This window comes from Sciurus vulgaris, assembly GCF_902686455.1.
Source record: "Sciurus vulgaris genome assembly, contig: HiC_scaffold_629_arrow_ctg1, whole genome shotgun sequence".
Lineage (NCBI taxonomy): Eukaryota > Metazoa > Chordata > Mammalia > Rodentia > Sciuridae > Sciurus > Sciurus vulgaris.
The window spans coordinates 11504102-11529906 of NW_027632956.1; the positions used below are offsets into that span (position 1 = coordinate 11504102).

At 37.4% G+C, this 25805-nt stretch overlaps 1 protein-coding gene across 1 annotated transcript in view; it reads right to left on the reverse strand.

Annotated features, from left to right (window-relative positions):
* Positions 1-24384, reverse strand: part of LOC306652127 (uncharacterized protein) — a 154897-nt gene extending 130513 nt beyond the window's left edge. The window contains exons 1-2 of the mRNA XM_079125177.1: positions 24279-24384; positions 6859-6952 (exon numbers count right to left, since the gene is read on the reverse strand). The gene's annotated coding sequence lies outside the window, so the exon portion shown is untranslated. The remainder of the gene's footprint in view (positions 1-6858; positions 6953-24278) is intronic.
* Positions 24385-25805: the final 1421 nt, after the last annotated feature.

A 25805-nucleotide genomic window follows, 5' to 3' on the forward strand; every position in this document is an offset into this window, starting at 1 on the left:
GGCAGCTTCTCAGACCAGGACAGGAGGGCCAGAGGCTTTCCCAAGCAGCCTGGCTCCATCTGGCAGCAGGCCCAGCCCACAGCCAGCTACTCCAAGCAGACCCATCTAGTGAGAGGCTTTCTGAGCACAACCAACCTTGAGTCCTGAACCAAGCAGTGGGTCCTGGTCCCCAGACAACTTCTCAGATCAAGGCAGGGTGGCGAGAGTGGTTCCCCAGCAGCCCGGCTCCATCTGATGGCAGGCCCAGACCAAGTCAGCTTCTCTGAGCAGACCCATCCAGTGAGAAGCTTTCCACACACACCCAGTCCCCAGTGGTGGCCATGGTCTGGTGGACAGGCAGCTTCTCAGACCAGGGCATGGGGGCCTGAGGCTTTCTCCGGCAGCCCGCCTCCATCCAGTGGCAGACCCAGTCCACAGCAGGCTTCTCGGGGTAGGCATGCCTAGTGAGAGGCTATCCAAGCACACCCATCCCACAATTCTGCACCCAGTAGCAGGCCAGTGGCAGCTTTCTTCTGAAGCACTGCATTATCAGTTTCCTCCAAGAATTCAGGCTACTAAAGGTTAAGAGGTGATATGTTGAAAATCTACAGGGACACTAAAAGCCAATACAGGAAATCTGCAATATCTCAGAGTCCCACTGATATCTGACCAATATGAGAAAACAAGGGAAGAAAATGTACCAAACAAACCTAGATGCTATATCAATAAAACCCAATGACAGCATGGTGGAAGAAATGGCAGAAAGAGAGTTCAGAATGTACATAATTAAAACAATCAGAGAAGCAAACAAGGAGATGAAAGATCAAATGCAGGCATTGAAGGATGAGATGAAAGAGCAAATGCAGGCATTAAATGATCACACCAATCAAGAGTTAAAAGAACAAACACCAGAACCAAAAGATCATTTCAATAAAGAGTTAGAGATACTGAACAAAAACAAACAGAAATCCTTGAATGAAGGAAACAATAAACCAAAGTAAAACTCCATAGAAATCATAACTATGAGGATAGAACACAAGGAAAACAGAACCTCGGACATTGAAAATGAAATATTTAATCTTGAAAAACAAAGTTGATCAACCAGAGAAGACGGTAAAAAATCATGATCAGAATCTACAAGAATTATGGGATATCATGAAAAGGCCAAACCTGAGAATTATTGGGAAAGAGGAAGGCACAAAATAAACCAAAAGGAATGAACAATCTATTCAATAAAATAATGTCAGAAAATTTCCCAAATCTGAAGAATGAAATGGAAAATCAAGTACAAGAGACTTACAGAATTCCAAATACACAAAATGACAACACACCCACACCAAGGCACATTATTACAAAAATACATAACATACAAAATAAAGACAAAATTTTAAAGGCTGTGAGGGAAATGAATCAAATTATATTCAGGGGAAAACTAATAAGAATATCAGCAGATTTTTTAACCCAGACCCTAAAAGCTAGAAGGACCTGAAATAACATATATCAACCCCTGACAGAAAATGGATGCCAACCAAGAATCTTATACCCAGCAAAATTTCCCTTCAGATTAGATGATGGAAAAAAGTCTTTCCATGATAAACAAAAACTAAAAGAATTTTCAAAAAGAAAGCCAGCATTACAGAACATTCTTATGAAAAAATTCCATGAGGAAGAGATGAAAAACAATGAAGCAAATAAGCAATAGCCCAATAAAGGAGAAACCAAGTCGTGTCAAAAAACAATAATGAGCCAAATGACTAGAAATACAAATCATATCTCAATAATAACCCTGAATGTTAATAGCCTGAACTAATCAATCAAAAGACATACACTGGCAGATACGGTTAAAAAGAAAAATCCAACAATATGCTGCTTGCAAGAGACTCATTCATAGAAAGAGATAACCACAGACTAAGGGTGAAAGGATGGGAAAAAACATGCCATGCACATGGACACAGCAAAAAAGCTGGAGTATCCATTCTCATTTCAGATAATGTGGACTTCAAGCCAAAGTTAGTCAGAAGGGATAAAGAAGGACATTTCATACTGCTTAAGGGAAGCATAAATCAGCAAGACATAACAATCATAAATATCTATGCCCTAAACATTGGCTCATCCATGTACATCAAACAAATCCTTCTCAATTCCAGAAATCAAATAGACCACAACACAATAATACCAGGCAATTTTAACACACCTCTCTCAACACTGGACAGATCTTCCAAACAAAAACTGAATTAAAAAACCATACATCTCAATAACACAATCAATAATTTAGACTTAATGAACATATGTAGACTATACTATCCAAAAAAGAGTGAATATACCTTCTTCTAAGCAGCACATGGATCTTTCCCTAAAATAAACCATATTTTATGCCATAAAGCTAATGTTAGCATATAGAAGTAGCAAGGGATACTTCATTGTATTCTATCAGATCATAATGAATTGAAATTAGAAATAAATGACAGAATAAAAAGCAGAAACTACTCCAACACCTGGAGATTAAATAATATGATATTGTATGATAAATGGATAACAGAAAAAATCAAGAGGAAAATTAAAAAAATTCTTAGAAGTAAATGAGAAAAAAGACATCATATCAAAATCTCTGGGACACTAAGAAAGCAGTACTTAGAGGAATATTTATTTAATGGAGCGTATTCAATAAAAGAAGTAAAAATCAACAAACAACTTAACACTACAGCTCAAAGCCCTAGATAAAGAAGAACAGATCAACACCAAAAGTAGAAGAAGACAGGAAATAGTTAAAATCAGAGCTGAAATCAATGAAATTGAAAACAAGAAACAATAGAAAAAATCAACAAAAGAGTTGGTTCTTTGAAAAAATAAACAAAATTGATAAACCCTTAGCCACACTAACAAAGAGAAGAAGAGAGAAAATTCAAACTACTAAAATTCAGAATGAATAAGGAAATACCACGCAGACATTAGTGAAGTACAAAATATAATTCAAAGCTATTTTGAAAATCTATACTGCATCAAAACAGAAAATCTCAAAGAGATCAACAGGTTTCTAGAGACACATAAATTACCTACACTGTACCAGGGGGACAAACACAACTTAAATAGATCAATTTCATGTAATGAAATAGAAGAAGTCATCAAGAGCCTATCAACAAAGAAAAGTCCAAGACCAGATGGGTTCTTTGCCAAGTTCTACAAAACCTTTAAAGAAGAGCTCATTCCAATACTCTTCAAAATATTCCATGAAATAGAAGATGAGGGAACCCTTCCAAACTCATTCTATGAAGCCAATATCACCCTGATACCTAAACCAGAGAGAGAGACACTTCGAGGAAAGAAAATTGCAGACCAATATCCTTAATGAACATTGATGCAAAAATTCTCAACCAAGATTTAGCAAATCGCATACAAAAATATATTAAAAAGATAGTGCACCACGATCAAGTGGGTATTATCCCAGGAATGCAAGGATGATTCATCATCTGGAAATCAATAAATGTAATTCACCATACTAACAGAACTAAAGTCAAGAATAGAATGATTATTTTGATAGATGCAGAAAAAGCATTTGATAAAATGCAACATCCCTTTATGCTCAAAACACTAGACAAAATAGGGATAGTGGAACATTCCTTAATATTGTAAAGGCTATCTATTCTAAGCCCAAGGTTAATATTCTAAATGGTGAAAAACTGAAAGCATTTGCCCTAAAACCTGGAACAAGGCAGAAATATCCTCATTCACCACTTCTATTCAACATTGTCCTTGAAAATGTAGCTACAGCAATTAGACAGACCAAAGAAATTTAAGGGATACAAAAAGGAAAAGAAGAACTCAAACTATCTCTATTTGCTGATGACATGATTATATATTTAGAGGAACTGGGAAATTCCACCAGAAACTTTAGGAACTCATAAGTGAATTCAGTAAAGTAGCAGGATATAAGATCAATACTAATAAATCCAATGCATTTTTATACATAAGTGATGAATCTTCAGAAAGAAAAGTTAGAAAAACTACCCCATTCACAATAGCCTCGAAAAAAAGTAAAATACTTGGGAATCAATCTCACAAAAGAGGTGCAAGACCTCTAAAATGAGAACTACAAAACATAAAGAAAGAAATTAAAGAAAACCTTAGAAGACGGAAAGGTCTCCATGTTCTTGAATAGGCAGAATTAATTTTGTCAAAATGGCCATGCTACCAAAAGTGCTATACAGATTTAAAGCAATTCCAACTAAAATCCCAATGAGGTACTTTACAGAAATAGAGCAAGCAATCATGAAATTCATCTGGAAGAATAAGAAATCCAGAATAGTTAAAGCAATCCTTAGCAGGAAGAGTGAAGCAGGGAGTATTGCAATACCAGAAGTTCAACTATACTACAAAGCTATAGTAACAAAAATGGCATGGTGTTGGTACCAAAATAAACAGGTATATCAATAGTATAGAATAGAAGACATGGACACAAACCCAAATAAATACAATTTTCTCATAATAGACAGAGGTGCCAAAAATATGCAATGGAGAAAAGATAGCCTCTTCAACAAATGGTGCTGGAAAACTGGAAATCCATATCCAGGAGAATGAAACTAAACCCCTATCTCTCACCCTCCTCAAAACTCAACTCAAAATGGACCAAGGACCTTGGAATCAGACCAGAGACCCTTCATCTTATAGAAGAAAAAGTAGGTCCAAATTTTCAACATGTCAGCCCAGGATCAGACTTCCTTAACAGAACTCCCATACCACAAGAAATAAAAGCAAGAATCAATTACTGGGATAGATTCAAACTAAAAAGCTTTCTCTCAGCAAAGGAAACTATCAGCAATGTGAAGAGAGAGCCTACAGAGTGGGAGAAAATCTTTGCCACCCATAGTTCAGATAGAGCCCTAATCTCCAGAATCTATAAAGAACTGAAAAAACTCTACACCAAGAATACAAATAATCCAATCAACAAATGGGCTAAGGAAATAACAGACACTTCACTGAAGAAGATCTTCAAGCAGTCAACAAACATATGAAAAAATGTTCAATATCTTTAGTAATAAGAGAAATGCAAATCAAAACTATCCTAAGATTCCATCTCATTCCAATTAGAATGGTGATTATCAAGAATACAAGCAACAATAGGTGGAGAGGATGTGTGGAAAAAGGTACACTCATACATTGCTGGTGGGGTTGCAAATTAGTGCAGCCAATCTGGAAAGCAGTGTGGAGATTCCTCAGAACGCTTGGAATGGAAAAACCATTTGACCGGGCTATCCCACTCCTTGGCCTATACCCAAAGGACTTAAAAGCAGAATACTACAAAGATGCAGCCACATCAATGTTCATAGCTGCTCAATTCACAATAGTCAGATTATGGAACCAACCTGGATGCCCTTCAATTGATGAAAGGATAAAGACATTGGGGTATATTTATACAATAGAATATTACTCAACCATAAAGAATAATAAAATTATGGCATTTGCAGGCAAATGGATGAAACTGGAGAATATCATGCTAAGTGAGATAAACCAATCTCAAAAAACCAAAGGATGAATGATCTTTCTGATAAGCGAATGATGACACATAATGTGGGGAGAGGGGGCAAGAATGGAGGAAGGATGGAATTTATACATGGAAAAGAGGGGTGGGAGAGATGGGTGATTAGGGAAAAAATAAAACAGAATGAATCAAACAACATTACCCTATGTAAATGTATGATTACACAAATGGTATGTCTTTACTCCATGTACAGAGAATCAACATGTATCCCATTCACTTACAATAAAAATAAATTTTAAAAAACATGATTTCTAAATCTCTGTCTTGTGCACTCTTCACACTACCCAAGAGATATGCTCAGAATTATAGCAATATTTATGCTGGCATGTGAGCTGCTTGTGTTCTGATGTGTTGGATCTAGTGCTATTCTTCAAAATAACACCAAATGGATCTTCTTATTCTGGTTTAAAAAAAAAAAAAAAAGGTTGTCTGCACAACCAGATCATTGGAATTACCTTAGAGTATAAAGAAATCCTAAAAGCAAAGATCTGTTGAGTCAGAATGACATTCTGAACATGGCCCTATCAGATGATTCATTGCAGTTTCAGAGTTCCAGTAAGAACTTGTTTCGCTTCCACCATGTCTACATTAACTTGAATATAGCTCTGGGTTTCTCCCCAGGATGTTGTCCTCAAATCAAAGTTTAGAAGGAGCTGTAAGCTTTTCCAAAGTGAATTTTAGATACCTATGGATTTGTGAACCACTTCATAATCATTGAAAGTTTTTTCTATTTTCATAATTGATGTTTCTCCCCTACAAATTTTTCATAGGCAGTAGCAACATATTTTTTGTCATTAGATTGTATACATGGATAATCTTTTGTGGTAAATAAATGTAGCAATGTGGAATCATTCCTTCCCTTCTCAACTCCTTTCCAAGTGCAATTAATTCAGGAAGGATGGGAAAATTTTTCTCAACCCCTCATTCAAATTTGGACCTAGAAACTCACATGTTTCCCTCACTTTAAAAACACTTCTCTTTTCCCTGCTCATATGTGACTTGAATGTCCTTCTAGCTGCTAAGTACAATTGCTCCTTCTTTCATCATTGTCTCCTGGGAATCAATGCCTTTCTCACTGTTCATTCCCTCTTCTTCTCTCCCTTTCTTTATTTCAACTTTTCTTTGATTGAAGCATGTAACAAAATGCAATTCACAGTTCAGTTTCTTTATCAGTACCAACAGCTTAACCTGTGGCAGAAACCTAATAAGGTATGACTTAATATATTTCTTTGTCATTACTAGCCATCTCATGGGTACATTCTTGGAACAAATAAAATATATGAATGGTCATGTTTTAAGGCCATAGTCTCATCAAGATATTTTTCATCATTTGTGGTTCTTACCTTCCACATGTCCATTTATGATGCTCTTTGCTCCTCAATCAGATCCACCAGATATGAGAGAATTGCACACCTTTGGATGTTGCTCCCAGATACACTGTGTAATAGAAATGTCAATAATGAGTAGCACAAAGATTTCATCAACACTCTTGATTCATCACCATATATGTCAGGGTGAAATCATTGCAATTGGAAATTAGATGAATGCATTTTGAGCAAGAAAAATTTCCTGTAAGTTACACTATCCTAGGCACTCAGGCATACTATGAGCTCTTATGTTCTTCTGGCTATTTTTGGAGTAAATCAGGATGAGGGACCTAGGAAATGTACTTCCTCTCAACAAATGCACTGATGTACATATATCCAAAACAAGTACCATGGATATTTAATCAGTCAACATTGTTTTGTCTCTGCAATTCTACAAAGGCTGTATGAATCTTCTTTGAAATTGTTTTAAGAATTGCACAACATTACTCTATGTAAATTTATGATTACACAAATGGTATGCCTTTATGCCATGTACAAACAGAGAAACAACATGTATCCCATTTGTTTACAATAAAAAAATAAATAAAAATAAAAAATTAAAAAAAATAATTAAAAAAAAGAATTGCACATGATGTTATACAGCTTCAACTTTTTAAACACTGAATGGACAAAATTTTAGTCTTAAATTATGGTACTCAATTGGAGGAGAGATTTTCAATTTTGTCGCCTTGTGTAGGAATGATAAACTGTTACACGAAAAGGAAAATATAGTAAGGAAATGTGTACTGAATTTGAACATAATTGCACACAGAATTTGGGTGCAGAATGCAATACTTCCATTGAAGAAAATTTTAAGATGCATTTCAGAGCAAAAGATGACAAGGATCTCTGAATAACAGTCCATTTACAGAGGTAGGAGTCATTTGAACTAGTGTGTGGTTGCTTGATGAAAAAGAAGACAGGCTGTGCGGAAACAACAAAGGGACACTTCAGAGAGACTGTGACTGGATGAAACTTAGAAATAGTGATCTTTTAAAAAAATGTGTTCATAGGAGAAAAAGAATGCACATGGCCCAGGGGAAAACTAGATGAGAGGAAGAGAGGAATATTCTGCCTAGTGAGCTGAGGAGAATATCACCACTCTAAGTATAAAATGGAAGGAAACAGGAGATAGGAAATTCTCAAAACAAGAAATACAAATTGTCTACAAATGCATTAAAAACCCATCAACATTTTTAACATTCAGGTAAATACTATTCAAAACTCTATCCACATTTCTGCTCATCCCATCAGATCAGTACTTAACAAGTCTTAATATAATAAGTACTAGAGAGGTTTGAGGGATAAAATAACAATCATACACTGGGAGAAATACAACGGGGACTTCCACTTTTGAAAGCAGTTTGGAGAGTCCTCAGAATATTAGGAATATGAACACCATGACATCCAGCTTTCCTGATCCTTGCTCATATTTCTAATATTCTTGTATCAATATGCACAGATGACATGTGAAATTCAATGCATGTGGTTCTGGAAGTCACCATTAAATAGTCATAAAATGAGGGCTGAGGTTGTGGCTCAGTGGTAGAGCACTGGCTGAGCATGTGCAAGGCACTGGGTTTGATCTTCAGCATGACACTAGTAAAAGAAGAGAAAAGAAATAAAAGTATTGTGTTTACCAACAACTAAAAACATTTAGAAAATGTTATGAAATAATGTCAAATGACCACCAAAAGAAGAATGGATGAAAACACATGGATATATTTGGCATTAATTTTAAGCAAATTAATTATTCATTCTATGCCCTAATATCAAAATGAAACCACATATACTGTATAAAAACAGTGCCCTAAATGCTGCCAAAATGTAAAAGTTGTGGCATCAGAATCTCCCTAATTATATAGAAGGACGATATTTTATAGCAAAACATTAGAAAGTTATGTAGATTATTCTAAGTCCAAATACAATATTTTCAGCAAAGGAGAGACTTGGATTTTCCCTGAGATGTCAAGGAAAATTTGATGTGCTTCCAAATCTTCCAGGAATGATCAGAGTATGCATTCAGAAGTCTCTTCATTCAGGATACTTTATCTAGGCTTTCTTCCTGGGAAATCAGAAAAATACTCAGTTTCTTTTTTTTTTTTTTCTTTTAAAGACTGAAATCTGCAAAAAAAAAATATTTGGGAGGCACCCTTAACCAGTATCAAGGTGGGAGTAATAGAGAATTGCAGACACACTCCTGCTGAGAGATCTGGACTACTAAAGCATGGCCTTGTGGTGTATGTTAAGAAGAGAGGCTCATGGCACTGCTATGGCATCATAGTGTCTGCAGCTCAGTGACATCAAGTGCCAGCAGTAAGACTGGTAGAAAAAAGACTGCATGCAGTACCACAGACATGAGAAAGATCACTAGGCATGGTCAACTCACTCTGATGAGAATCATTTGGAATAGTTACCCCAATTACCACCATGCAGGCAGTTGAAGGCACCCTGCTAGGTATTAAAATATTGTCCTAAGGCAAAAAGCTCCTGTGGGTGTCCCAATTTTGCCACTCTCTGTGAGAGATCAGAACCCATTGGATATGTGGTACCTCCCTGATGCAGTAGTCATCACTCCTCACAAGATGTTGGAAGTTATGCACAATTTCAAGCCTTATTTACAGAATATATCCCTCGGTAGAGGAGTCAGAGTCCAAAATAAGTTGGAAGAGTTGATATTTCAGTGTCCTTAGGCTAACTAGTGAGATTATTAACATGAAAATGTACAGATACAGAAACATAGCAGGAGGAAAGAGACTCAATATATTCTCTTCTGAATTATTCATAGTGTTAAACCACAGTATATTTCAGAGAATAGCAAATATTTTAAACAGTTTTTATAAGTACTGTAAATATAAAGAATACAAAAACACTGGTAAAATGCCCAAGAGATTTTAAAAATATGTTCAGAATATCAACCTGAAAACAACCTAGTTATGTACACTAATTCTTGTCTAAATCATTCCCTTGACCTATAAAACCCAGCTGGCATAAGGTTATGTGACCTATTTTTTATTTGTTCATTTCTGAATTCTTGTTGTTACATTATGGTGGAAACAGAAACAAAATGAGAGCTGGTCAAAAAATATCACACTATATTACTGACACTTGAACCCCATCATAAAACTTTGAAGGTATATTCACCCATGAATTTTCCTTGACTATAATGCAAATATGGCACTTTAATATTTGTGCAAAGGAAGAAAAATAATTACAAAGAAGAAAACAATAAAATTACCTAGTTTATGTTTTCATTAGATAGAACTGCTCACTGAAGGACATACTGACAGAGTTCATGACCATAGTACCCTGGCTGATTTTAAACACATCATAAAATAAAAGCTATGAAAAGTGATTGATTTCTTTTAGTCTGCTGTATAAAACAAGAACAAAAACCTTATGTTAAAATAAGTCAAAGGAACTGTGGGATACATCCTAAGGCTAATAAAAAAAAGAGCCATTAATCTTATCACTATATTTATAAGAAAAAATTCCCCAAAATTTGGTCCAGGACTATGACTCCCTTTGTACATTTAAAAATGTGAGAGGGTACAAAGTAGAAAAATGACCATTATCAGCTAAATGGGAACAACAAAGGCAGGAGTGGACTCTAAGACCAAAGGAGTCTAACAACACTTAACTTCCAAGAAGTTGTTTCTGGATGGCAGAGAGTGTAAAAGCTACAAACATGTACTTCAGGAAAAGCCTAGAACAGCAATTTGCTGCAGCAATTACACCAGGGAATAGGTACAAAGAAAAACTATTCTAGTTTCTGTACCAATGTCAACTGATGGATAATGTTCAGCAGATGGCACTAGAGACACTGCAGGAGAGAAGAGTTCTGCTTCCATCTAGGGCACTTTTGGCAGGTATCTCCAGCACCAGGCTCCTGCTCTGCACCACAGTTCACAGCTTCCTCTGCACCTTCCCTCCTGAGGCTACAACTCTGTAGAACACATGTCCTGCTGAAATATCACCTATAAACATGTTTCCCTGGTACCAGAGAGGGTGATGTTCTAGCAAATTCCATCAAAACCCTTTCTCTGTTGTCCAATGAGTCATATATGAGCCCTCTCCAATGAGGTCTGCATCTCAAACCCTGTGCGGGCTGCTTGCTTGGTTACTCAATCACAGCCCTACAAGCACAGGGTGCACTGGCATCAATTACTATTATTTTTCACAGCTCTCTTTACTTCTTACAAGGCAACAGCCTGTGATAGTAATTCTTTAAATTAAATATTCTCTGTTTTCATTATTGTGTGACTTCCCTTTCCTTACTGGACCCAGAGTAGCAAAATCCTGAACACCAGAAAGACAGTGGTTGGCAATAAAATGATCTGAAAATACAAATACAGTATTTGCTAAGCCAAAGCATTCATACTCCCCTGAATTTGACTTTAACTGCTACATTACACAAACCTCACTACAGCAGAATGTTTTTATTATGTTAAAAACCAAACACTGTATTTACTGGCACAGCCAGAACTTATCTGTAAGTTTCTGTGTTGGGGCACAGAAACTTATACATAACAATGTTTCCCCAAGTTTTAAGCACAAAGCACCTCCCACAGTAGCTACTAGATGTGGACCAGCTTATTTTATCAATGGCAAGCCCTGGTGATTAAGTAAGGATAATCTGTAAGGTTACTGTTTTCTAATAATCTTTCAGTAAGAAATTTCTGCCTATGCTTTGGAAACTTCTTTGATTTTATTAGTCACAAGCCTGTCATCAAAGCCTGAAGGAAATGTATATAAACCCAATCTTCCCCAGAATAAAGTGGGAATGATTGCACCAGAACTAGAGTCTGTCTTTCATTCTCCATCCATTGCCAACACTGTTTCCCCATGCCCCCTTACCAGTGTGGAACCTGTGGACCCCTGCTGGGGCTGGCCCCTGGCAACTGCCTTCCTTTTGGAGAGAAAAGGAGAGTTTATCTTAGTTTTGTGAAAAAATATAAACAATTGTCAACAGGTATCCTCTGTTAAAAAATTATACATTCTGATCTCAAAGAAGTCACATGTCAACAGTGATGCAGACTACTGAGGGCAACAGCTATCAAAACTGTCATCCTTAAGTTCTTGACCTGGAAATTCACCCCACAGTCAAAGTTTCAGAAAGGAGGATGCTTTGGGAATTTCAATTACTGCAAGCAGCTTGAATAGTTTGTTAATTGAAGCACAAGACCATTTCGGTGTCTGGGTTTCTCCCCTATAAACCTCTACAATTGTTAACACACATAGAAGAGAATAAAAAAATCCATTAACAAATTCCTTAATCAAATTGGTAAGATAGGCAGGTTAAATACAGAAATCCAAAAGGGGAGGGAAATTCCTAAGAAAAAAAATTCAAAGGTTAAAAGTAGTAAGGATTATTTTTTTTCTTGACAGTAACATTTCAAGATGAAGAGAATAAGACAATTAAAAAGAATTCTTGGGGAAAAAAATAACCCCAGAGTTGTAGGAGCACAGGATGAAAAACAAATATATAAATAGGCACTAAGGGATTCTTTTAATTTGTTATATCACATATTCAGCAGAAAAAAAACAATTTTGGAACACAGTAACAGTCAAGGACAATAAACCACACACTTTTGTTACTGTAATCAAATGTAATACAATGAACACTATGGAACTGTGGTAACTGCCAGAAAGACCGCCTGTGTCACTCAAGAGAATGTGTTTATTTTGGTGTTGAGCAGAAGGTAATGTTGTAGAGGAACAAAAATACTCTTAAATACAGCAAAAGTTTTAATAATGTCTGCAGCTCAGTGGCATTCTTGTCATCTCTCTCACCTGAGCCTAGAATGAAAATACATTTTTCTATTTTTAGAATGAATTCAGACACAGTCCTACTGAGAAAAATGAATACACACAACTTCTTCAAATACTAGGCTCTTTCTGAACCAAATTGGAAAGAAATTGATAAAAACCCCAGTTTTGGTTTGCCACAGAGTTATTTACATGCCTGTTAATTTTGTCCTTTCCTCCCTCAACATATTACCTCTGAGATTTTAAGGTAGGGGTGTGTGTGTGTGTGTGTGTGTGTGTGTGTGTGTGTGTGTGTGTTTATCTCCTGCTTTACTGGTTGAAACATTAACCTTTTAGCACAAATTGTCTAGTGCATTCAATGAAGTTTTAGTAAGTTTCTAAATTAATTTCATAGGGAAGCAGGTCCCCATCATCACTTCAAATTGAGTATCTGATTCTGGGCTTGGTGGTGCATGTCTGTTATCCCAGCAACTAAGGCTGAGGCAGGAGTATCACATGTTTAAGGCCAGCCTGGGAAATGGTGCCAGACCCTGTCTCAAAAATTAAAAAAAAGATAGCTGGGGATGTAGTTCTGTGGTAAAATCCCACTGGGTCAATTCCCTAATACAAAAACACACAAACAAATTTAGTATATCTGAAACCAAAACCCTCAACATGGCCTCCCTCAATTTTCAAACCACCTTTTGTTACTTTCACTGGCCTTTGTGAAAATCCCTTTCTGTCATTATCCTTAACATTTTTTCCTAGATTACTGTAATAAACTTCAGGATGATCTGAGTTCTCACACCTTAAAAGGATACCAGATACCTAAACAACCAAATGGTCTCAACATCCTTACCTGTGCTCCTTTTATCTCTGCCTTAACAAATTGATTACTGGTTTAAATCTACAGTGTATTTTATTTTACAGTTATGTAGGTCAGATGTCTGATACAGGTCTTGTTGGATTGTTAAAAGTAAGGGTGTCACAGCAGGACTCTTCCTTTCTGAAGACTCCAGGGAAGACTGTTCCCTTGCACTGCAATGTCTGGCTCTGGCTCACAGTCATCCTCCAACTCCAAAGACAGGTAGAAATTGGTCCTTCTCATTCTGCTCTCTCTCTCTCTCTGGTTCTGTTAACTTTGTTTCCCCTTCCACTTTTAAGGACATGTGAGGTTACACTTGGCTCATCAGGATAATCCACAATAATCTTTCTACCTTACTGTAAGCTGATTAGCATCCATACTCCATCTGCATCCTTAATTTCTCTTTACCAAAAGATCACACATTCACTTCTGGGGATTAGGACATGGACCTATTGGGGGAAGGAAGGAGCATTATTTACCTACAACACTACCCAAACCATATTTGTCCTCTACTCTTCAGTGGAACACTGTTCTGCATGGGGAAATGAACAAAATTCATCTTAAATAAGTACACTAGCTGACTAAATTTATCCCTACATCTCCCATTTCTCATTCAGGAAACAGGTGAAAAACTAAAGATCCTGCAAGCAAGTGTAGCGATAAAGATGCTTTTAACATGGCTTGATGAAACCTGGAATTCATTTTTGCTTATACATAATACATGGTCATACTCTTAAAATGGCATAAAGTCCTCTAACTGAAATAACAATGGCACCAGAGATAAACTGTACAAGAACATGAAAGCCCTGACTCTCAATTTTATTTAAGTACCAACTTGAAACACAACAGATCATCAAATTTTGGCATGATAATTGTCAAGCCATGCAAACATACTGTTCGCATTTTTAAAACTTTGCATTTCTGATATCTTAGACCACTGTGAGAAATTGTGCCTAAACATAAACTTCAAGCTTGAAACTGCTTAGGGTTCATTCTAATTACTGAACTTACTTTTTGGATAGTGAAAACCTACCACAAGGGTTTATTTAGTGTGTTTACCAAAATTCAGTTCTGCATGAGTAAAGATTCTGTACAAGACAGTGGTCCACATATTTTCTTTACTATAGGCATTCACTAGTCTATATATAGCAGATTCAAAATTCTCAAAATGTTAATGTTTTGAGATTCCCATGAATCTCCCTGGAGATAAATGCTTTTTTGTATCACTTAAAATAAATGAGAAGATTACTGGACCAAACACACACACACAAATATTTATGAGCAGGACTTTATTTTAGTAATGTTCCCCATTAACAGAAGCCAATGAAAGGTTAGAAAAGAAATACTGACCTTTACAAATAACCTTTAAAATAACAATAATAAAAGGCCCAAAAATCAAACATATTTGAGATCTGAACTCATATTATTTACCACACTACTGACCAAAAACCTATTGACTTACCTCAATTATATGAATCAAATTAAATAATAAACATATTCAAATTTAGTATTTTTACAATTGAGTACAATGAAGTGTAAAAGGACAACTGGGCATGGTGGCACATGCCTGTATTCCCAGTGGTTCTGGAGGCCAAGGCAGGAGGATCATAGTTCAAAGGCACTCTCAGTGAAAGTGAAGTGCTAATAAGCAACTCAGTGAGATCCTACCTTTAAATAAAATACAAAATAGGGCTGGGGATGTGGCTTAGTGGTTAATTGCCACTGAGATCTATCCCAGGCATGACTCCCCTCAAAAAGAGTGAAAAGAATGAATGGACAAGTAACTGATATTCAGATTCCAAAGATTAAAACCAACTAATCCAAGTCTTTCTATAGTATATTGGTTCTAATTCAAACACTTCTTGGTGGCTCAAAGTTACTATGAAGAATAGTAGTGATGATGGTATGTCAGGAACACCTCATGGGATGAGGCTGAGTGGTAGAGCACTCACCTGGCATGAGTGGCACCATGGGTTCAATCCTCAGCACCACCAAAAAAGAAAGGAACACCTCAGAGATCATAGACACAGTATTAATACTCCAAGGGTTAAAACACCAAACAAGTCATTTCTGATTTCTTCTTTGTGTAACCAGATGATTCAAATTGCCTCCTTTATTTTATCTACACTGTATGAAGCCCTATCTGGATCAGCCTGTTCTGGACTATGGAACAACTATTTTTCTTGTTATTTGAGGTTATTCCTCTTATTTTTTAACTCCTCCCACTCACTGTTTACAATACTGATAAATAAGGTATGGCTGGTCCACACTGGCCTCTGCTTAAATACATATGGCTGCTGTGTGAGGTCCCTCACTTTCTGTTGCAAAGTAAGTGATCTCATAATCTCTGAAAAAACAGCACACAAAATAACATTGCCTTAATTACTGATTATTAAAGCAACTATAAAAAAGTATATAAAGCTTTGGGATGTTTCCAGTATATTAGTGCATTTAAATCTTAAAAAAATTTCATATACACAGTATTATTTTCAATGGTGAAAATTCACAAAAAAGGTATTAAATTAACTTGCTCAAGCCTTTATAGCTACAAGGAACCAAAATAGGTTGAGGTTTAGGTGTATCTCACACCAAGTTCTATGTCCTTAAGCACTATAGATCACTGAGTAGAATATCATCAATATTTAATAGAAAACACAACAGATTCATAAAAATGTAGTCATTTTGTGTCAGAGATCATGAATCCAATCATGTATAAAATGGTAATAATACTTGCTGCCTCATTAACAACATGAAAATTATGTAACACCAATGATATAAGGGTCTCAACATATTGCCTGGAAAATCCAGGAAGCTTCACTGTTATGGTTTAGATATTAAGTGTCCCCTCTGAAAGCTCATGTATAAAACATGTAAGGAAGTTTAGGGGTAGAATGACTGGGTTATGAGAACCTTAACTTGATCAGCGTGTTAATTCCCTGATAGGAGCTAACTGAGTGGTACTGTAGGAAGGTAGGGTATGTATGGCTAGAAGTTGGTCCCTGGCCATACCTTTGTGGTCTGTATCTTGTTTGTGGTGAGGGAAATGGTCTCTCTCTGCTTCCTGGAGTAGTGCCCTGGCTGCTTTCCTCCTCCATGTCCTTCTGCCATGATGTCCTGCCTTACATACGACCCAGAGCAATAGAGTCAGCCATCGATGGACTGAGAACTCTGAAGTTGGGAGCCCAAATAAATTTTTTTCCATCTAAATTTGCTCTTGTCCACAAGCAAGATCACAAAGGCAGAAAAAGTTGACTAAAACAACTCAGTAATATCAGGCATTCTCTGGAAAGAGAGGCTGTGTCATTTACATAGTATTCTAAATGAATGGTGACTTCTGGGCTGTGTACTAGATGTCTAGATGTTATGTGTATATAAATACATGACTTATGATATCAGTATAACCAATATTCATTTTATTAAATCCTATACAGATACAATAAAATCAGTAATGATGATAAATCCCTGTCAAGAAAAAGAAAGTTTGGAGGTTTCAAGATGGCGGCCTAGAGGGTGGCTGCATTTCATGTTGCTCCAGGACTCAGGATTCAACAGAGGAGATATTGAGACGCTTGGGACCAACTCAAAGCAGCCGGGTGACTCTCACCCCCTGGGGAGGCATCCCGGATGGGACGGTGGTCCCGGAACGCAGGAAACTTTGTGAAGTAGAACTGCCGGCGAGACGCCACTCCCTCTGCTGGAGCAGTGAACTCGGATAGCTGGGAGTGCCGTAAAGGAGGCTGCTTGGCACAGCGCTGGGACTCGGAGCAACCACTAGGGCTCCGGCGGCTGTCCAGGGGAAGAGTGGCGAGGAGAACTGTGTGGACTCAGGACACCGGGGCCTGCCCTGAGGAGGAGGAGGAGGAGCGTGGCCACTTGGATTTGGAGTGACTGCACCAGAGCTACAGGCGGTTGCCAGAGGAGAAGCTGCACGGCGAGCTGTTTGGACTCAGAACGACGCTTCTGAACACCGGGGCGTGCCCTGAGGACGAGGAGGAGGAAGAGGAGCGTGGCCGCTTGGATTCGGGGTGACTACACCAGAGCTACAGGCGGTTGCCAGAGAAGGAGCTGCGTGGCGAGCTGTTTGGACTCAGAAGACTTCTGAACACCGGGGCCTGCCCGGAGCAGTAGGAGGAGGAGGAGGAGGAGCGCGGAAGGTCCTTTGGACTCGCAGTGACAGCATTAGCGCTCCAGGCGGCTGCTCAGAGAAGGCGAGTGGTGAGTTGTTTGGACTTAAAGGGACAGCTCCTGAACACAGGGGGGCTGCCTGGAGGAGAAGCGTGGTGGGACGCTTGGTCTTGAGTGGTTGCACCAGAGCTCCGGGTGGTTGCCCAGAGGACCTGTGCTGCGGGTCACGTGGACACAGAGCCACTCAGAGCGACCGCTCCTGAACACCCCGGGGGTTATCTGGAGAAGGAGGAGGAACGGGGAGGGTCACTTCGACTCGGAGTGATTGATTGCCCAGGGCTACCAGTGGTTGGTGGAGGTGGAGGCACGCAGTGAGTTTCTTGGACTCCTAGTGACCGCACCGGAATACTGGGCGGCTGTCTGGAGGAAGAGGCGTGTGGCGGGTCTCTGGGATTCAGAGCGATTGTACAGGGCCCCAGGTGGCTGCTCAGAGGAGGGGCCGCATAGCCAGGCGATTAGGTGCAGAGCAGGGTCCCAGGATCTAGGAGGCTTCTTGGTGGAAGAGCCGCACAGAGACAGGCTTAGGGTGGAGCGAAGGGACCAGGCCTGCGGGCAGATTCTCTGAGGAAGGGCAGCCTAAGGAGAGTCATCTGCAAAGGGTGAGGCTTCCAGGACCAGGAGGTAGGGCTGGGCCCCTGGGAACTTTGCAGAGGAAGGCAGCCCAGCCCAGGCGGTACCTGTAAATTGAGGGGAACCTCTAGGAGGGAACTGACCAGCGAGACCTCCCCACCGGGTGAGTCTTCCCTGCTGGGTGAGGTTTCCCCACAAGGACGGTAAAACCAGAGACTCAGGCCCAAACAGGACTTGCCTCAGCCCACAGCCTAGGTCCCCTTTGGATGACCAATGGTCAACAAGTGGAGGCACCTCTGCCCACTAGCAGGGATTATACCCCACCTGAAGGCCACCACTCCTAGAGAGGCAGCTTCCTTGTGGAGCACCGCGTTATCAACTTCCTCCAAGACTTCAGCCTACTGAAGGCTAAGGGGGGATATATATAGAAATCTTCAGGGACATTGTAAGTCAACAGAGGAAATCTGCAATATCTCAGCGGTCCACTGATTCCTAAACAATATGAGAAAACAAGGAAAGAAAATGCTGCAAACAAATCTAGATGTTACATCAGTAAAACCCAATGACAGCATGGCAGAAAAAATGACAGAAAAGGAGTTCAGAATGTACATAATTAAAATTATCAGAGAAGCAAACGATGAGATGAAAGAGCAAATGCAAGCATTGATTGATCGCACCAATCGACAGTTAAAAGAGCAAACACAGGAAGCAAAAGATCATTTCAACAAAGAGTTAGAGATATTGAAAAAAAACCAAACAGAAATCCTTGACATGAAGGAAACAATAAACCAAATTAAGAACTCCATAGAAAGCATATCCAATAGGATAGAACACCTGGAAGACAGAACCTCAGACATTGAAGACAAAATATTTAACCTTGAAAACAAAGTTGAACAAACAGAGAATATGGCAAGAAATCATGAACAGAATCTACAAGAACTATGGGATATCATGAAAAGGCCAAATTTAAGAATTACTGGGATTGAGGAAGGCGTAGAGAAACAAGCCAAAGGAATGAACAACCTATTCAATGAAATAATATCAGAAAATTTCCCAAATCTGAATAATGAAATGGAAAATCAAGTTCAAGAGGCTTATAGGACTCCAAATACACAAAATTACAACAGACCCACACCAAGGCACATTATAATGAAAATACCAAACATACAAAATAAAGGCAGAATTTTAAAGGCTGTGAGAGAAAAGAACCAAATTACATTCAGGGGGAAACCAATACGGATATCAGCAGATTTTTCAATCCAGACCCTAAAAGCTAGAAGGGCCTGGAAAAACATTTTTCAAGCCCTGAAAGAAAATGGATGCCAACCAAGAATCTTATACCCAGCAAAACTTACCTTCAAATTTGACGATGAAATAAAATCCTTCCATGATAAACAAAAGCTAAAAGAATTTACAAAAAGAAAGCCAGCATTACAGAACATTCTCAACAAAATATTCCATGAGGAAGAGATGAAAAACAAAGAAGCAAATCAGCAAAGGGAGGAATTATCCTAAAGGAATTGTCAAATAAAGAAGGAAACAAGTTGTGTCAAACAAATAAATAAATAAAATTTAAAAAATGAACCAAATGACCGGGAAACCAAATCATATCTCTATAATAACCCTGAATGTTAATGGCCTGAATCCATCAATCAAAAGACATAGACTGGCAGATTGGATTAAAAAGAAAGATCCAACAATATGTTGCCTGCAAGAGACTCACCTCATAGAAAAAGATACCCATAGACTAAAGGTGAAAGGATGGGGAAAAACATACCATGCACATGGACTCAGCAAAAAGGTGGAGTATCCATCCTCATTTCAGATAATGTGGACTTCAAGCCAAAGTTAGTCAGAAGGGATAAAGAAGGTCATTTCATACTGCTTAAGGGAAGCATAAATCAGCAAGATATAACAATCATAAACATCTATGCCCCAAACAGTGGCTCATCCATGTATGTCAAACAAATCCTTCTCAATTTCAGAAACCAAATAGACAATAACACAATAATACTAGGTGATTTTAACACGCCTCTCTCACCACTGGACAGATGTTCCAGACAAAAATTGAACAAAGAAACCATAGATCTCAATAACACAATCAATAATTTCGACTTAACGGACATTTATAAAATATACCATCCAACCAAGAGCGAATACACTTTCTTCTCAGCAGCACATGGATACTTCTCTAAAATAGACCATATATTATGCCACAAAGCTAATGTTAGCAAATACAAGAAGATAGAGACACTACCATGTATTCTATCAGATCATAATTCATTGAAGTTAGAAATAAATGAAAGAGTAAAACACAGAAACTATTCCAACATCTGGAGATTAAACAATATGCTATTATATGATGAATGGATAACAGAAGATATTAGGAAGGAAATTAAAAAATTCTTAGAGGTAAATGAGAACAAAGGAACATCATATCAAAATCTCTGGGACACTATGAAAGTAGTACTTAGTGGGAAATTTATTTCATGGAGCGCATTTAATAAAAGAAGTAAAACTCAACAAATAAACGACCTAACACTACAGCTCAAAGCCCTAGAAAAAGAAGAACAGAACAGCACCAAAAGTAGTAGAAGACAGGAAATAGTTAAACTCAGAGCTGAAGTCAATGAAATTGAAACAAAAGAAACAATACAAAAAATTGACAAAATAAATAGTTGGTTCTTCGAAAAAATAAACAAAATTGATAAACCTTTAGCCACACTAACAAAGAGAAGATGATAGAAAACCCAAATCACTAAAATTCGGAATGAACAAGGAAATATCACAACAGACAGGATTGAAATACAAAACATAATTAGAAGCTATTTTGAAAATCTATACTCCAACAAAATAGAAAATTTTGAAGGCATCAACAGGTTTCTAGAGACATATGAATTGTCTAAACTGAACGAGGAGGACATACACAATTTAAATAGACCAATTTCAAGTACTGAAATAGAAGAAGTCATCAAAAGCCTACCAACAAAGAAAAGTCCGGGACCAGATGGGTTCTCAGCCGAGTTGTACAAAACCTTTAAAGAAGAGCTCATTCCAATACTTCTCAAAGTATTCCATAAAATAGAAGAGGAGGGAACCCTCCCAAACTCATTCTATGAAGCCAATATCACCCTGATACCTAAATCAGACAGAGACTCATCAAGGAAAGAAAATTTCAGACCAATATCCTTAATGAACATCGATGCAAAAATTCTCAAAAAAATTTTAGCAAATCGCATACAAAAACATATTAAAAAGATAGTGCACCATGATCAAGTTGGTTTCAACCCAGGGATGCAAGGTTGGTTCAACATCAGGAAATCAATAAACGTAATTCACCACATTAATATACTTAAAGTCAAGAATCACATGATTATTTCAATAGATGCAGAAAAAGCATTTGATAAAATACAGCACCCCTTCATGCTCAAAACACTAGAAAAAATAGGAATAGTGGGAACATTCCTTAACATTGTAAAGGCCATTTATGCTAAGCCCATGGCTAATATCATTCTAAATGGTGAAAAACTGAAAGCATTCCCCCGAAAAACTGGAACAAGGCAGGGATGCCCTCTTTCACCACTTCTGTTCAACATCGTTCTTGAGACTCTGGCCAGAGCAATTAGACAAACCAAAGAGATTAAAGGGATACGAATTGGGAAAGAAGAACTCAAACTATCCCTGTTCGCTGATGACATGATTATATATTTAGAGGAACCTGGAAATTCCACTAGAAAACTCTTAGAACTCATAAGTGAATTCAGTAAAGTAGCAGGTTACAAGATCAATGCCCATAAATCCAACGCATTTTTATACATAAGTGATGAATCTTCAGAAAGAGAAATTAGGAAAACTACCCCATTCACAATAGCCTCAAAAAAAATAAAATACTTGGGAATCAATCTCACAAAAGAGGTGAAAGACCTTTACAATGAGAACTATACAACACTAAAGAAAGAAATTAAAGAACACCTTAGAAGATGGAAAGATCTTCCATGTTCTTGGATAGGAAGAATTAATATTGTCAAAATGGCCATACTACCTAAAGTGCTATACAAATTCAATGCAATTCCAATTAAAATTCCAATGATGTACCTTACAGAAATAGAACAAGCAATTATGAAATTCATCTGGAAAAATAAGAAACCCAGAATAGCTAAAACAATCCTTAGCAGGAAGAGTGAAAAAGGGGGTATTGCAATACCAGATCTTCAACTCTACTACAAAGCAATAGTAACAAAAACGGCATGGTATTGGTACCAAAATAGAAAGGAAGATGAATGGTATAGAATAGAGGACACGGACACAAACCCAAATAAATACAATTTTCTCATACTAGACAAAGGGGCCCAAAATATGCAATGGAGAAAAGATAGCCTCTTCAACAAATGGTGCTGGGAGAATTGGAAATCCATATGCAACATAATGAAACTAAACCCATATCTCTCACCATGCACGAAACTAAACTCAAAATGGATTAAGGACCTCGGAATCAGACCAGAGACCCTGCAGATTATAGAAGAAAAAGTAGGTCCAAATCTTCACCTTGTTGGTCTAGGATCAGACTTCCTTAACAGGACTCCCATAGCACAAGAAATAAAAGCTAGAATCAACCACTGGGATAGATTCAAACTAAAAAGCTTTCTCTCAGCAAAGGAAACTATCAGCAATGCGAAGAGAGAGCCTAGAGAGTGGGAGAATATCTTTGCCAATCATACTTCAGATAGAGCACTAATCTCCAGAATGTATAAAGAACTCAAAAAACTTTACTCCAAGAATTCAAATAATCCAGTCGACAAATGGGCTAAGGAAATGAATGGACACTTCACAGAAGAAGATCTACAAGCAATCAACAAACATATGGAAAAATGTTCAACATCTCTAGTAATAAGAGAAATGCAAATCTAAACCACCCTAAGATTCCATCTCACCCCAATTAGAATGGCGATTATCAAGAATACGAGCAACAACAGGTGTTGGCGAGGATGTGGGGAGAAAGGTACACTCATACATTGCTGGTGGGGCTGCAAATTAGTGCAGCCACTCTGGAAAGCAGTGTGGAGATTCCTTAGAAAACTTGGAATGGACCCTCCATTTGACCCAGCTATCCCACTCCTTGGCCTATACCCAAAGGACTTAAAATCAGCATACTACAGAGATACAGCCACATCAATGTTCATAGCTGCTCAATTCACAATAGCCAGACTATGGAACCAACCTAGATGCCCTTCAATTGATGAGTGGATAAAGAAACTGTGGTATATATATACAATGGAATATTACTCATCCATAATGAATGATAAAATTATGGCATTTGCAGGCAAATGGATGAAATTGGAGAATATCATGCTAAGTGAGATAAGCCAATCTCAAAAAGCCAAAGGACGAATGATATCGCTAATAAGTGGAGGATGACACATAATGGGGGGGAGGGAAGGGTTAGTGTTAGGGTTAGAGTTAGGGTTAGGGAGGTGGGGCAAGTATGGAGGAAGGAAGTACTTTATAGAGGGTAAAGAGGGGTGGGAGGGGTGGGGGGAAGGGAAAAAATAACAGAATGAATCAAACAACATTACTCTATGTAAATTTATGATTACACAAGTGGTATGCCTTTACGCCATGTACAAACAAACAACATGTATCCCATTTGTTTACAATTAAAAAAAAAAGGAAAAAAAAAGAAAAAGCAAGTTTAGTGTTATTTAATAAAAAGCAATCTTACCATTCATCATAAACAATGAGGTAGTTCAACTATTATAAATCCATGCTGATTTCTTCCTTTCTTTTCCTTGAAAGTCAAATCAATGGCATGAAAAGCATAATACAGAAATAGATTATAGTATAGTAGAGTATAATGCAGCTATAAATTACTGTAGAATTTCCTACATCCATTTCTAGTTATCTTTGTTTCATGAAAGAAGAAACAGTTCAAGTCACTCTATTCAAAGGGAAATGTCAATCCTATTAAAATATTTTAAAAGTATTTAAAGAAAATTTCTCAGGATGGGATTTATAACGCATTTTAACTCACTATGTACCCTATTGTCTTTTTCTTGAAACTACAATTGCAGTGACTTTCTTTATATGTTCCAAAATTCACTCTTATATTTGAGTATGAAGATGAAACAGAATTTTAAAATCCACTCTAGTAATCAAAAGACAAAGAATGAAAACATGAGAATTTAGAGTAAAAAGACTTTCAGGTGTCACAAGAATAAAATAAGCAATCATTCTAAACACTGTAAACCAAGGACTATTTTGTACTAGTTTTTTGAGCTATGGCATATCTAAATATTTCCTTCTACTAACTTAAGACTCTGCTTTTGGTGTTTTCCAGTATTGGAATTGAACTCAGTGCCTTGGCCAATCTAAGCAAGACTTTACAACAGTTATACCCCCAAAGCTTAGTATTTGAATGATGGACTACCAAGATACAATGACACTTATCACAACAAAAGTTCTACATTATTTACCCACTGACAATTATAGAGATACACTTACTGATCCACCTGAGATTTCTTAACCAACAGTTTAAGCACCAAGTGGTCAGTCATTTTTGTGCAGAAATTTCCTGACATGTTAAGTGAAGGCTTTATCACAACCTGGGTTGCTAAAATGCAAGTTCCTAGACCTACAAAATTCAGTCATATTTTTCATTGTTCTATCACTAAATCTACTTCTTATATGGCTGCAGAACTTAAAGCCAGGTTTTTTCATGTTGATGATTTCATTAAAACAGAATTAAAGGATATAACAATGGTATATCTGTCTTTTACAGTTTAAAGTCTTTCTACAGTAAATTTCTACTGCTGTTATACAGGAAAAACATCAAAAAACAAATAAATGAGATTATATTTTCCAGGTTTACAACATCTACTACAAATTAAGGGATCAAAAGAGAATCAAAGTGGTAAATAAATGGGTAAGCACAGACCTCTTTAAAAAAATATCTAAGTCACACTGGATCAAATCTAGACAGCACATAAATACCACTATCAAAAGAAGCAGCATGGTACATAAACACCCCAAAACAAATTTTTGAGGCCTATCAGAAAGACATTTAAATCCCCTATTACTTGTTTGAAAAATACAAAGCTTGGAAAAATGACTGTCAGACATAACCTGATCAACAATCTAACAGAAGCTAAGTAACTGTCACATTTGACAAAACAATACTCTGTATTTATAGTATCCATGATCAGAAGGAGTCATAGAAGATAAACTGTTCATTTACCTTTTGTCCCATCATCATTTTATTTCACTTCATTATTCAATTAGATTCTGAGTTTCATCATTCCCACCAGGTATTTTCAAGAGAATTCTAGAGTTCCTAAGACTTTGTCCAAAACATACTGTCTTTTCTTATACATAAATGACTGAATGGAGTTGCATCAAACTGAGAAATCATTACTCTGGCAACCCATAAAAAAATATATGGATGGAAAGCCGTGGGAGGAATTTTCTTCACTTATTTTGGTAGTTTAAATCTCATCTTAGGCATATAATTTTATATTTTAAAAAATCTAATGACCATATAAAATAAAATATGTTGCATTGG